Here is a 13799-nt window from a genome sequence, read left to right as displayed (position 1 = left end):
GAAGCATATGTTTTGGTGTTGCAGAGCCATCAGTCTGACATCTGCGGAGAGACCACTGCTTTCACCGGGGGCAGACTGGCAACTTTCGGCCCAGGGGGCAAGTACAAACCAGAGGCCCATGGTGCAGCGACTCAGCCCCCCCTCCCACTCTCCCTCTTCCTGTCCTCCTCCTGACTCCCATTCCAGACTGAAGCTTCTCTCCCGACACTCTCCACTCACTGGCTGAATTTGGGTTCCCGACCTGGCCAGCAGGGGGCTGTTGGGGGGAGCTGGGACAGCTCGGTTGGGGCTGGTCAGGGGAGGAAAGTCCAGTGGGGCACTAAACCGGCCTCTGCTCACATACAATTTACACCATCCATGCTGGGGGGGAGGCCTGTGCTCTGTCCTTCAAAACCCCCTCAGTAGGTCAGCGGCAGGGACTTTTTACTCCTCTTTACCAGGAATCCTTTATGCATGTCTGTGGCAGAAGTGGTGCAGCCTTTTTACGGGGCATCAGAGAGGCCCGGGGGGAAATTGCCCCCCTGCCCCCTGGCCCAGTCCTCCCCTAGCTTTCACACAGAGCACAAGAATCCTTCTCTGCAGCATTCCAACAGGTGACAGGCTTTTCTACTCAGACTGTGGCTGTTTTCTTAAAAAAAAAAACTGTAAGACTTTGAGCATACTTTGTTTGGCTGTGTCTAGGATGTATTTAGCTGATTTAAAACTGAAAAGTTATATTGGGTTTTTAGGAAAACTGAAAGATACAACATACCAGCCAGAGCTCCAGACAAGGTGTAGCGGGGAGTCAGTCTCAGTCAGTATAGAATTCTCGAATTGGGGCCATAACTCATTACCAACTATCGTTCATATTGAGTGACAGACCCCTCCTGGGGTGAAAGTACTCCAACCCTCAAGTTACCTACTCATGCATTAGAAGAATCAATTAATCAGTACACCATCGATTCACCCTCCTGCTGCGGCTTTTCCTAGACTCTCATTAATTCCACAGCAAATTGGGCTTTAGCGGAGAGACTGAAAATATTGTTACACTACAATTAATTAAGCCACCCATTGGTATGATTCAGGTTTGAAAATCAAAGAGGAGCTCGGAAAAGTTACATTAACAAGGACCGGTAATGGGGACTGGGGCAACTTCGGATGTTGTCAAAACATTTTCTCGCAGCATCTGTGTCTAAATTGAATTTAAAAAAAGGGTCACCGCAGCTGAAAATGGATAAAATGTAAAAATAAAATGTACATAAATGTCAAACTGTGTGTGTTTGCAGTTTCACATTCTGACGGCGGGCTGCTGCAGTACCTGCTCTGAAAATTACTTGGCAGAAAAAGAAAAGACCAACAACTGCATGAATAAGGACGACCCTGCGGGTCACATGACCAATCTAAAGACAACTGGAAGAAGTAAAAAAAAAAAAAAAGCATGCCTCTTGGGGAAGGGGAGGAGAGATGCTGGCAGGGAACCAAGTCTGGATTTTAAATGAAAAAAAATAAAATAAATTATTATATATATATATATATATATATATATATATATATATATATATATATATATATATATATATATATATATATATATATACATACACACACACACATATACATACACATATACATATATACACTGTACATACACATACATACACACACATACACACACACACAGTGCCTTGCGAAAGTATTTGGCCCCCTTGAACTTTTCGAACTTTTGCCACATTTCAGGCTTCAAAACATAAAGATATAAAATTGTAATATTTTGTGAAGAGTCAACAACAAGTGGGACACAATCATGAAGTGGAACGAAATTTATTGGATATTTCAAACTTTGTTAACAAGTAAAAAACTGAAAAATTGGGTGTGCAAAATTATTCAGCCCCTTTACTTTCAGTGCAGCAAACTCTCTCGAGAAGTTCAGCGAGGATCTCTGAATGATCCAATGTTGACCTAAATGACTAATAATGATAAATAGAATCCACCTGTGTGTAATCAAGTCTCCGTATAAATGCACCTGCACTGTGATAGTCTCAGAGGTCCGTTTAAAGCGCAGAGAGCATCATGAAGAACAAGGAACACACCAGGCAGGCCCGAGATACTGTTGTGGAGAAGTTTAAAGCCGGATTTGGATACAAAAAGATTTCCCAAGCTTTAAACATCCCAAGGAGCACTGTGCAAGCCATAATATTGAAATGGAAGGAGTATCAGACCACTGCAAATCTACGAAGACCTGGCCGTCCCTCTAAACTTTCAGCTCATACAAGGAGAAGACTGATCCGAGATGCAGCCAAGAGGCCCATGATCACTCTGGATGAACTGCAGAGATCTACAGCTGAGGTGGGAGACTCTGTCCATAGGACAACAATCAGTCGTATACTGCACAAATCTGGCCTTTATGGAAGAGTGACAAGAAGAAAGCCATTTCTTAAAAATATCCATAAAAAGTGTCGTTTAAAGTTTGCCACAAGCCACCTGGGAGACACCAAACATGTGGAAGAAGGAGCTCTGGTCAGATGAAACCAAACTTTTTGGCAACAATGCAAAACGTTATGTTTGGCGTAAAAGCAACACAGCTTCTCACCCTGAACACACCATCCCCACTGTCAAACATGGTGGTGGCAGCATCATGGTTTGGGTCTGCTTTTCTTCAGCAGGGACAGGGAAGATGGTTAAAATTGATGAGAAGATGGATGGAGCCAAATACAGGACCATTCTGGAAGAAAACCTGATGGAGTCCGCAAAAGACCTGAGACTGGGATGGAGATTTGTCTTCCAACAAGACAATGATCCAAAACAAAGCAAAATCTACAATGGAATGGTTCAAGAATAAACATATCCAGGTGTTAGAATGGCCAAGTCAAAGTCCAGACCTGAATCCAATCGAGAATCTGTGGAAAGAACTGAAAACTGCTGTTCACAAACGCTCTCCATCCAACCTCACTGAGCTCGAGCTGTTTTGCAAGGAGGAATGGGCAAAACATTTCAGTCTCTCGATGTGAAAAACTGATAGAGACATACCCCAAGCGACTTACAGCTGTAATCGCAGCAAAAGGTGACGCTACAAAGTATTAACATAAGGGGGATGAATCATTTTGCACTGATCAGCCATAACATTATGACCACGGAAAGGTAAAGTGAATAACACTGATTATTTCACAATGTCATTTGAAAATGGGTGGGATATATCAAGGCAGTAAGTGAACATGTTGTCTCTGAAGTTGATGTGTTAAAAGCAAGAAGAAAATTGCAAAGCATAAGGACGACTGTGTCAAAGCAACTCCAAAACTGCAGCCCTTGTGGGATGTTCCCGGTCTGCAGTGGTCAGGAGTCAGGACTGACCAAAGTTGGCCCAAAGTTGGCCAAAGTTGGAAAATTGGTGAACCGGCCGACAGGATCATGGGTGGCCAAGGCTCATTGATGCATGTGTGGAGCAAAGACTGGCCTCTGTAGTCTTTTCCAATAGAAGAGCTACTGGAGCTCAGATTGCTGAAAAGGGAATGCCGGTTCTGATAGAAAGGTGTCAGAACACACAGAGCATTGCAGTTTGTTGCATATGGGGCTGTGTAGCCGCAGACCGGTCAGGGTGTCCATGCTGACCCGTGTCCACAGCCAAAAGCACCTACAATGGGCATGTGAGCATCACAGAACTGGACCACGGAGCAATGGAAGAAGGTGGCCTGGTCTGTTGAATTCAAAAATGGTTTAAAGCGGTTGTAAACCCTATTAAAAAAAAAATAAAAAAAAAAAAACCTGCAAGACAAAGGCATAATGAGCTAGTATGCATCGCATACTAGCCCATTATGTGTAACTTACCTTAAAACGAAGCCCCGACACCCGGACAGCGCTGCGGGCGCTGCCATGATCCCTTGTCGTCTCTTCCGGGTTCGGCGGCTCCGGCGCGCTGATTGGCCGGGAGAGACGGCTCCGGCGCGATGATTGGCCGGAGCCGCGATGACGTCACTCCCGCGCATGCGCGCGGGGGTGATTTTTCCGGCAAGCTCCCGGCAACTTAATTGAAGGTCCCCCCGGACCTTCAGAGCGCATGCGCCGCTCGCGCGAGCGGCTGCATGCACTGTAAATATCTCCTAAACCGTGCCGGTTTAGGAGATATTATTTGTACCTACAGGTAAGCCTTATTATAGGCTTACCTGTAGGTAAAAGTGTCAAAAAGCGGGATACTACCGCTTTAAAAGGACACAACAATGAGTTTTAGGTGTTGACTTGGGCTCCAAATTCTCCAGATCTCAATCCAATTGAGCATCTGTAGGATGTGCTGGTAAAACAAGTCTGATTCATGGAGGCCCCACCTCCCAACTTACAGGACCTAAAGGATCTCTGCCACGTCTTTCTTAGCTCCCTCCTTACCGAAAGTATAAGACCCGGCTCACACATATGCGATTTGTGTGAAATAAAGGACGTCAATTGTATTTGGGTACAGCGTCGCACAACCGTGCAATTATCCGTTAAAATAACGCAGTGCCGAATCGCAAAATAGGGTCTGGTCATTAAGGGGGAAAATCTTCTGGCCCAGAACTGGTTAAAATCCAAATTTGTTTTTTTTTTTCTGTTTATATTATGCAATCATGGATGATGGCCAATTAGATCATGGGAATTTTTCTATATACTCCCTATAGGAACACATCTAAAAAGGGATGCAGGCCCATCAGCTTTCCTCATTAGAGCCCTGCAGCTGCCCCAGCTGATGGATAATTATGAAACCACTCCCATTAGACCCACTCAGCACAGAGGAACAAACAATGATTTCTTCAGAATAATAATAGTTAGGAATCTGCAACAAAGTTTGTTAAAATCCTTGCAATGTACAGAGATCACCCAGAGGGGAATGTTTTTTTTTTTTTTCTCAATAAAAGTGGAGTTACGCTTTAAGATTCCAAAACGACAGCCTCAGCTGTCGGAAAGAAAAGGCGGGTGACATTTCAGCACATGAAGCACTGTGGACAGAAAATCAATATTTCAAAAGTGACATTTCCAGGGAATAAAAGACTCATTATTCTGAGCAGGACTCTGGCACAGTATGAAGGTGGGGCTCCAGAAACAGGACAGAGCCGGGGAAGCTTCCATCTATCTTCTATGGGAAAAATACTTCTACTTCCAACCAGACCTAGGGTGGTGAACAGGGCTGCTGTTAGAAATCGCGGGGTCCCATACAGGCTACCTGGCAGGGCCCCCCCAAGAAACTATTAAAGATATATTTAGCTAAAGTTACAACAAAATCACTATTCGCAGACACAAATATAACATAACTCACATAATTCCTGCTAAATCTAAAAGAAAAAAAACTGTTAATAAATAAAAATAAAGATGAGATGGAAAAAAATATACAGGCTGGGCAGTTGGAGCTCTGGGATGAGAGAGACAGAGAGAGAGAAACAAAGTTACAGCAGAGCTAACATTAGAGCCAGTGCTGGGAGGGGGGCCCACACAGGGAGGGGGATTAGTGAGGGACAACTGTCTCTTTCTCAACAGATAAAAGCTGATAGCAAGGAGAGGGACGGAGATCAGATTCAGGTGCTGGAAGAAGATTTCTGTATTTGTTGTCCATCACTAATCCCCCTCTTTGTGTGGGCCCCTCTGTGTGCTCGTGTCCCCTACAAGTGGGCTGGTGGTCCCCCCCTATCAGCGGCCCTGGTGGTGAATGTAGAACAAATCATTCAATACATTATATGGAAAAAAGGTTTTAAAGTAACAGAAAAAAAAAAAAAATCTAAAAATGGCAAATAATAGCTTTCTTTGGGGTTCAAAACAGATAATTTACCAAATCAATGGCAGACCACCAAGGTCGCACTTGCGACTGGGCCCTTGTGTTCTGCCACTATCGGGGGGGCCTCAGCGTAGTTGCTGGCCCTGGGCTGTATAAGAGAGACGCTTCAGCTCAGACACCGATAGGTGGCACTGATGAGCAGCACCAATAGGCGACATTGCTGGGCACTGATAGGCAGCACGGATAATCAGTGCAAACAATGTACTGATAGCCTTGTTGGTTAACAACTCTCCTTTCCTCATACAGACACAGCGTGGGAGGAAAGGACTGCCGATAACCGGCAAATCTGATCACATGGTAAAGGGCCGCTGTGATTGGCCCTTTACCACAATCTGTGATCAGCTGTGTCCTAAGGACACATACAGCACACTCTGACTGCTGAATGACCAAGGGGGCATGTGGGAGGATGTCCATGGATGCCACCCCAGAACCTGAAGCCCAAAGCTTGGATGGAAAGGGGGGGCGGGGTTCAGGTGGTTCCTTAATGGTTTCTTGCACTGGGGCCCTGAAGGTTCTAGTTATGCCTCTGTACCAAATGTTCTTCTATATACACTACATTTATAGAACCCCTGCAGCCCCTATAGTGACTGTTTGATTCTTTACATCACTCTGGTTGCGAATATAAAAAAATAAATAAATAAAACTTGATGACAACCCACTTAATTTTGTATAGGTCTCCGTTTTGCTGCCACAACAGTCCTGACCCATCTCGGCATGGACTCAACTAGACCTCTAGAGGTATACTGTGGTATCTGGCACCAATCCATCAGTTGCAGATGCTTTAGGTCCTGCAAGTTGTAAAGTGGGGCCTCCATGGATCAGACTTGTTTTGCACTTTCCACAGATGCTCAATTGGACTGAGATTTGGAGAATTTGGAGGCAAAGTCAACACCTCAAACTTGTTGTGTTGCTCAAACCATTCTTTGACCATTTTTGCAGGGCGTAGTATTACCCAGCTTAGAGAGGCTACTGCCATCAGGAAATACAGTTTCCATGAAGGGGCTTACTTGGTCACCAACAATGTTTAGGTAGGTGGTACTTGTCAAAGTAACATTCACATGAATGGCAGGAGCCCAGGTCTCACAGCAGAACATTGCCCAAAGCATTACACTGCCTCCACCAGTTTGCCTTCTTCCCATACTGCATCCTGGTGCCCTCTCTTCTGCAGGTAAGGGACGCACACACACCATTCACATGATCTACAGGAAAACGTGAATTATTAGACCAGGCCTCCTTCCCTTGCTCCCTGGTCCAGTTCGGATGCTCACGTGCCCATTGAAGGGCGCTTTCGGTTGTGGAAATGGGTCAGCCTGCGTACCCTGACAGGTCTGTGGCAGCCCTATACACAACAAACTGCAGTGCTAATTTTTTCTGCTTTTAACAGATCAACTTGAAGGGCAACATGTTTACTTGGGGTCCTTTGACTTTTTTTGTGCAGTCCTTAGGTCCCCTGCATGCATTGGTTTCCTATTGCCTTGTAATAGCATTGATCTCTAGCAGTCTCATGTCATTTGTCTGCTGTCTCCTGAAGCAAGTCCCCGGTCTACCTCAACTCCTAGCATGCCCCTAGTCTCTGACCATCTCCTGTAGCATGCCCCTAGTCTCTGACCATCTCCTGTAGCATGCCCCTAGTCTCTGACCATCTCCTGTAGCATGCCCCTAGTCTCTGACCATCTCCTGTAGCATGCCCCTAGTCTCTGACCATCTCCTGTAGCATGCCCCTAGTCTCTGACCATCTCCTGTAGCATGCCCCTAGTCTCTGACCATCTCTTGTAGCATGCCCCTAGTCTCTGACCATCTCCTGTAGCATGCCCCTAGTCTCTGACCATCTCCTGTAGCATGCCCCTAGTCTCTGACCATCTCTTGTAGCATGCCCCTAGTCTCGGACCATCTCCAGTAGCATGCCCCTAGTCTCTGACCATCTCCTGTAGCAAGCCCCTAGTCTCTGAACATCTCCTGTAGCAAGCCCCCTAGTCTCTGACCATCTCCTGTAGCAAGCCCCCTAGTCTCTGACCATCTCCTGTAGCAAGCCCCCTAGTCTCTGACCATCTCCTGTAGCAAGCCCCCTAGTCTCTGACCATCTCCTGTAGCAAGCCCCTGGTCTCTGACCATCTCCTGTAGCAAGCCCCCTAGTCTCTGACCATCTCCTGTAGCAAGCCCCTAGTCTCTGACCATCTCCTGTAGCAAGCCCCTGGTCTCTGACCATCTCCTGTAGCAAGCCCCCTAGTCTCTGAGCATCTCCTGTAGCAAGCCCCTAGTCTCTGAGCATCTCCTGTAGCAAGCCCCCTAGCCTCTGACCATCTCCTGTAGCAAGCCCCTAGTCTCTGACCATCTCCTGTAGCAAGCCCCTGGTCTCTGACCATCTCCTGTAGCAAGCCCCCTAGTCTCTGACTATCTCCTGTAGCAAGCCCCCTAGTCTCCTGCAGTATGTCTGCAGTATGGCAGCTTTGTAATACTACAGTCATTGAATATTATGTTCGGCCCTTTGATGTTAGAGGGGGCCTCAAGTGTGGCTCCTCCTATCTAAAAAAGTTGACCACCACTGATTTACATTTCTTTTCTGAGACTCTGGGAAAATGTTCAGTTAAACATTTCTACCTTTTTGAGCAAATTATAATTTTTAAATACTAAATAAATAATTTGTGAGCTGTGTTTTGGCCAGGACAATTGAGCGCTCATATTCTTCAAAGCGTGAAAATATTTTTATTTTCAACAACATAATTATTTTTGTTCTTCTCTGTCAAAGGAGATACAGAGAACAATCCATTGATGAGTACAGCCAAGTGCAACAGTGACCCCCACAGGCCATATGGATGTCTTCCAACCATGTACATCATAAAGCTACAGATGCTCTATTCTAAAGCCCCCATACACACGTTCAGATAATCGGACAACTTATCGTTCGCATTTTGTTGCATGATACTAACATCAAATTCAACAATGCGTACAAACCGTATGATTTTTGTCGTACGATTCTCGAAAAGCTTCCTGGTTGCTTAGCTGCGTATCAGATGGTGCAAAAAAAAACAAAAAACAATGGCAGCCGGGCTTTTTCCGTGCTATTTTAGTGTTTCTGATCATGCGCGGTCTTTGTCGATCGATTTTTAGCGGACGCATATTGTGCTGATTAAACGATTGTCGTTCGCAGGGCTATCGTACGACATTAGTTTTCCTGTTTGTCCCTTCGGATTTTGTTGAATGAACTGTCGTGATCGGCTGTCGAAAGCTGTGTACTAACGATCAGATTATCGTGCGATCAGGCCGAAAGCGAGTTTTATGGTACGATTATCGGAACGTGTGCACGGGGCATTAGGCCCCATTCACACGGGCTGTCCAATCAGGTCTGTCTGTCTGTTTTTTTCAGGCGCACCTGATCGGACCCTCCAGTCTCTTCTATGGAGTTGCGGATGGCAGTGGACACATGTCTGCCACCCGATCCGATCCTGTCTGCCATAAACAGGCAACCTCTCCCCTCCCTCTTCCCTATCCGTTCAGCGGATCGGATGGAAACAGACAGGCGGTCAGTTTCCATCCGATTGCCCCATAGAGGAGAGCTGGACTGGGTTTATGTCCATTCTGCATAGCGGAGCGGACACGGACCTGTCATTCGTCTGCTTGGCGGGGATCAGCGGGGAGATCTGCATAGTGGAGGCACCCGTGTGTAAGAGGCCTCAGGTGTTTGAGTGCTCCCCTGGAAGTCTGTAAAGGGCCTAAAACACACCATGTCTCATCAAAAGACGGACACATGTAAACTGGCCCTAAAGGCAAGAATGGAATTCCTCTTGTCATGCATTGCCACTTGACAAATCTCACAGGTGTGAAGTCACTCACATGGGCATTCCGATCTGTACACCCGTGTGAAGGAGCAGTCTTCACTGGCGCAGAATGCACAGGCGTTCTGTGCAGGCAGTCCATTGAAATTAATGACAGGCAGCAGGGCTACAAGGATCTCCATGTGCATTCCAGAGTGTACATCTGTGCAGGTCCCATGTACAGATAAGGACACAGACAGACTGCATTCTGATCCATGCATTGAACCCGCAGAGATGTACACTCTGGAATGCACATGGAGACCCACACAGCCTCCTGCCTGTCATTGATTTGAATGGGCTGCCTGCACAGAACACCTGCGCATTCTGTGCCAGTGAAGACAGCTCCTTCACAGGGGTGTACCGATTGCTAAGCCCCTGTGAATGAGGCCAAAGCCTGATTTAAAGCCGAGATCTAGACGCCTCCCAAACACCACATAGATCAGATGAAGCCCATGTTATAACTTTACATTAACCAAAAAGAAAAGAAAATCGAGTGATTTTTTTTTATTTTACTTTCTTTACTTAAAGCGGAAGTATCGTCGCTTTTTTACCTTTTACCTACAGGTGAGCCTATAATAAGGCCTATAATAAGGCTTACCTGTAGGTAAAATTATCATCTCCTAAACCTGCAAGGTTTAGAAGATATTCGCCCTGCATGCAGCCACTGAAACCAGCGGCAAAATGCGCTCTGAAGGTCCAGCGGAAAGTGACTCCTGCGCGCATGAGCGGGAGTGAAGTCACCGCGGCTCCGGCCACTCACAGCGCCGGAGCCACCGAACCCGAAGCCGAGGGAACATGACAGCTCCCTCAGCGGTGTCCGAGCGACCGTGTCGGGGTTTCGTTTTAAGGTAAGTATTTCATAATGAGCTAGTGTGCGATGCATACTAGCTCATTATGCCTTTGTCCTGCAGGGTTTGTCTTTTTTTCAGTGAGGATACAATCGCTTTAAAATTATCTTCTTATTAGGGCAGATTCACACAGTAATGCATGCGTTACAGAAAGGCACAGTGCATGCATTTATTCTGTATAGCACCCCAAAACACTAAGGCGATACACCTGCATTGCATTAATAAATAAGGGTCAGGTGCAGTTTCCTGTGCGCTGGTGCATGTTTAAAAATGAACAGGCTGCAAACTATAGCCAAGGCCTGGAAATCCCCATCATTATGTCTCTTGGAAGCTAAGAACAGGGTTACCCAAGCAATGATCCATTGTAAGATTGAGGCAACCATATTGGATAAGATTTCAAAGCATCTGAAAGTTTGGCAACCTTGGGAGAATCACTTTCTTCCACCAAACTTCGATCACTTCCATACCATAATTATCCTATTTTTGCTTTACAGCGGACAGAGAACCCCCCTACCCTTTGGTGAGCCAGCGGCCTCACCGTTTCCCTTCTTCTCTGTTATTGCTGTTCTTCCTGCTCTTTGTTAGGGATGATCGAACGGTTCGGGTCGACCATCGGTTCGACCCGAACATTGGCTGTTCGAGGTTCAGGCGAATTTAGAACTTTCTGCCCAAAAAGTTCGGAATTCGGCAACCAGAACCGACCAAAATGCAATGGTTTAGGAAATGGGTTTTAAAAGCCCGTGATTGGACCAGAACCATCAGTAAAAGCCAATTGAGGGGGCAGGAGAATGCTAGGAATGTGATTGGAGTGAATAGGGGGTCCATAGTCCAATTATTAGTGAATACGCCCCCCAGTATATAAGATAGCCCCCGCCAAATTCCTAGCATTCTTATACAGGGACATGGAAGAGAGTGGAATGCTGTTCGGTTACTTCTGTTACAAAGTGTTACAAAGTGTAATTTAGCAAATTTTAGTGTGAGGAAAGGGATATCTAGTGTAGTTAGGGTGCTATTTTCCACTATAGTTAGCTTTCATTTATTCAGTTTCTGTAGGGAAAGTGTTAAGTGTAAGGGGACCGTAGTGTAGTGTAGGGTTAACTGACTGACTGCTATGGAAGGGTGACAAAATCCATAGCAGGGTGACCGCTATAGAGAAAAGATTGTTTCTCTTGTGTCACTTCAGAGCAGGGATATGGCTCCGCTCCCGTCAGCATTCTTTATGCTGCAGGGGTTGCTAGTGCTTTTTTGAGGACATGTTTGGAGTCAGGCATGACATCTGAACATGTCTATAGGGGTATATATACACGCCCATGTCTGTATATATAAACCTGCACATATATTAGGTGTTAAAGGAGCAGAACACTATACTTTTGCTAGTGAAATAATTTGCACTAATATGGCTACGCTCCCAACACACCTGTATATGTGTAAGTGTAATATACATATGTGTGTGTGTGTATATATACCCCTATACAGAAGTTCAGATGTTTTGCCTGCCTCCAAAGAACCCAAAAAAATGCCCAAAAAACTGCCTGCAAGAACAAACCTGGGCATTTTTTTTTTTTGGCACTGGCATTTTTTTGGGGTTCTTTGGAGGCAGGCAAAACATCTGAACTTCTGTATAGGGGTATATAAAAACATACACTTATATGTATATATACCCATAAACATATATAGGTGTGAAAGGAGCAGAACACTATACTTTTGCTAATGAAATAATTTGCACTAATAGGGCTCCGCTCCTAACACACCTATATATGTGTAAGTGTAATATACATATAAGTGTGTGTGTGTATATATATATATATATATATATATACCCTTATATACAGAAGTTCAGATGTTTTGCCTGCCTCCAAAGAACCCAAAAAAATGCCTGCAAGAACAAACCTGGGCATTTTTTTTTTGGCGCTGGCATTTTTTTGGGCATTTTTGGGGGTTTTTTGGAGGCAGGCAAAACATCTGCCACCAACTCCACTGTCAGCACTCTGGATCTTCTGCAGCTCAGCTCACTAGGCCGACTGCCTGAACCACCTTCCTCACACCTGCAGGAGGAGAGACCAGCCATCTGCCTCCTCCTGGGACTCTGCTTCCTGCCAAAGATGCCCGGTCACATGTCCCCTCAGTATTTATGGTCAATCCCAGGATGCATTGCAGGAATGCCCTCCCACTGGGACTGCCAAAAAAAAAAAAAACAATGTGCCACTGGCTGGGTTTCCTCCACTGTCCAACAAGCTCCCTCATTGGATACAGTGGGGACACTCCCTCAGACCCAGTGAATCACACCTGGAAATATGAGACAGGCAAACTAATAGATCAGGCTCCCCTGATAAGCAGCAGGAGCAACAGATGCTTTTACATAGCACCTACCTAACTAGGAGGGTGCTACATCTATTATAATTATACAGGATTTTTATAGTGCCAACAGTTTTGCGCAGCACTTTACAATATGAGGGAAGTTACAACACAATTCAATACAGGAGGAATTAGAGGGCCCGGCTCGTTAGGAGGGGGCTCTGTACTGAGGGGATGGGGGGGGGTGGTCATACTGAGAAGGTAGGTTAGGAGGGGGCTCTGTACTGAGGGGGTGTGGTCTATTCTTGGTGGTGGGGTCATACTGAGTGGGTAGGTTAGGAGGGGGCTCTGTACTGAAGGGGTGGGGTCTATTCTTGGGGGGGGGGTCATACTGTGGGGGTAGGTTAGGAGGGGGCAATGTACTGAGGGGGTGGGGTCTATTCTTGGTGGTGGGGTCATACTGAGGGGGTAGGTTAGGTGGGGCCTCTGTATTGAGGGGGTAGGGTCTATTCCTGGGGGGGGGTCATACTGAGGGGGTAGGTTAGGAGGGGGCTCTGTATTGAAGGGGTAGGGTCTATTCCGGGGGGGTCATACTGAGGGGGTAGGTTAGGAGGGGGAAATGTATTGAGGGGGTAGGGACTAGTCCTGGGCGGGTAATACTGAGTGGGTAGGTTAGGAGGGGGGGGTCTGTATTAAGGGGGTGGGGTCTATTCCTGGGGGGGCATACTGAGGAGGTAGGTTAGGAGGGGGCTCTGTACTGAGGGGGTGGGGTCATACTGAGGGGGTAGGTTAGGAGGGGGCTCTGTATTGAGGGGGTAGGGGTCATACTGAGGGGGTAGGTTAGGAGGGGGCTCTGTATTAAGGGGGTAGGGACTAGTCCTGGGCGGGTCATACTGAGGAGGTAGGGTAGGAGGGGGCACTGTAGTAAGGGAGGAAAAGGCTATACCTACGGGAAGCAGGTCTGCACCAAGCGGGTTATTTAGAGCTGTGGGAGGGAATTTGTACTGGGGTGCAATTGGGGCTGCTGGGGGACAGCTGTACTGTGGGGGATATGGGCTTGTGGGGGGGGGGGGG

The 13799-nt window shown here is 46.4% G+C and overlaps 1 protein-coding gene across 6 annotated transcripts in view; it reads right to left on the bottom strand.

Moving 5' to 3' along the window:
- GRIP2 (glutamate receptor interacting protein 2) overlaps window positions 1-13799 on the bottom strand; it is a 653251-nt gene that overhangs the window by 209019 nt on the left and 430433 nt on the right. The window lies entirely within an intron of this gene.

The sequence above is a fragment of the Pelophylax lessonae genome (assembly GCF_965119305.1).
Source record: "Pelophylax lessonae genome assembly, chromosome: 8".
Classification (NCBI taxonomy): Eukaryota; Metazoa; Chordata; class Amphibia; order Anura; family Ranidae; genus Pelophylax; species Pelophylax lessonae.
This window is presented reverse-complemented; position numbering and strand designations above follow the sequence as displayed.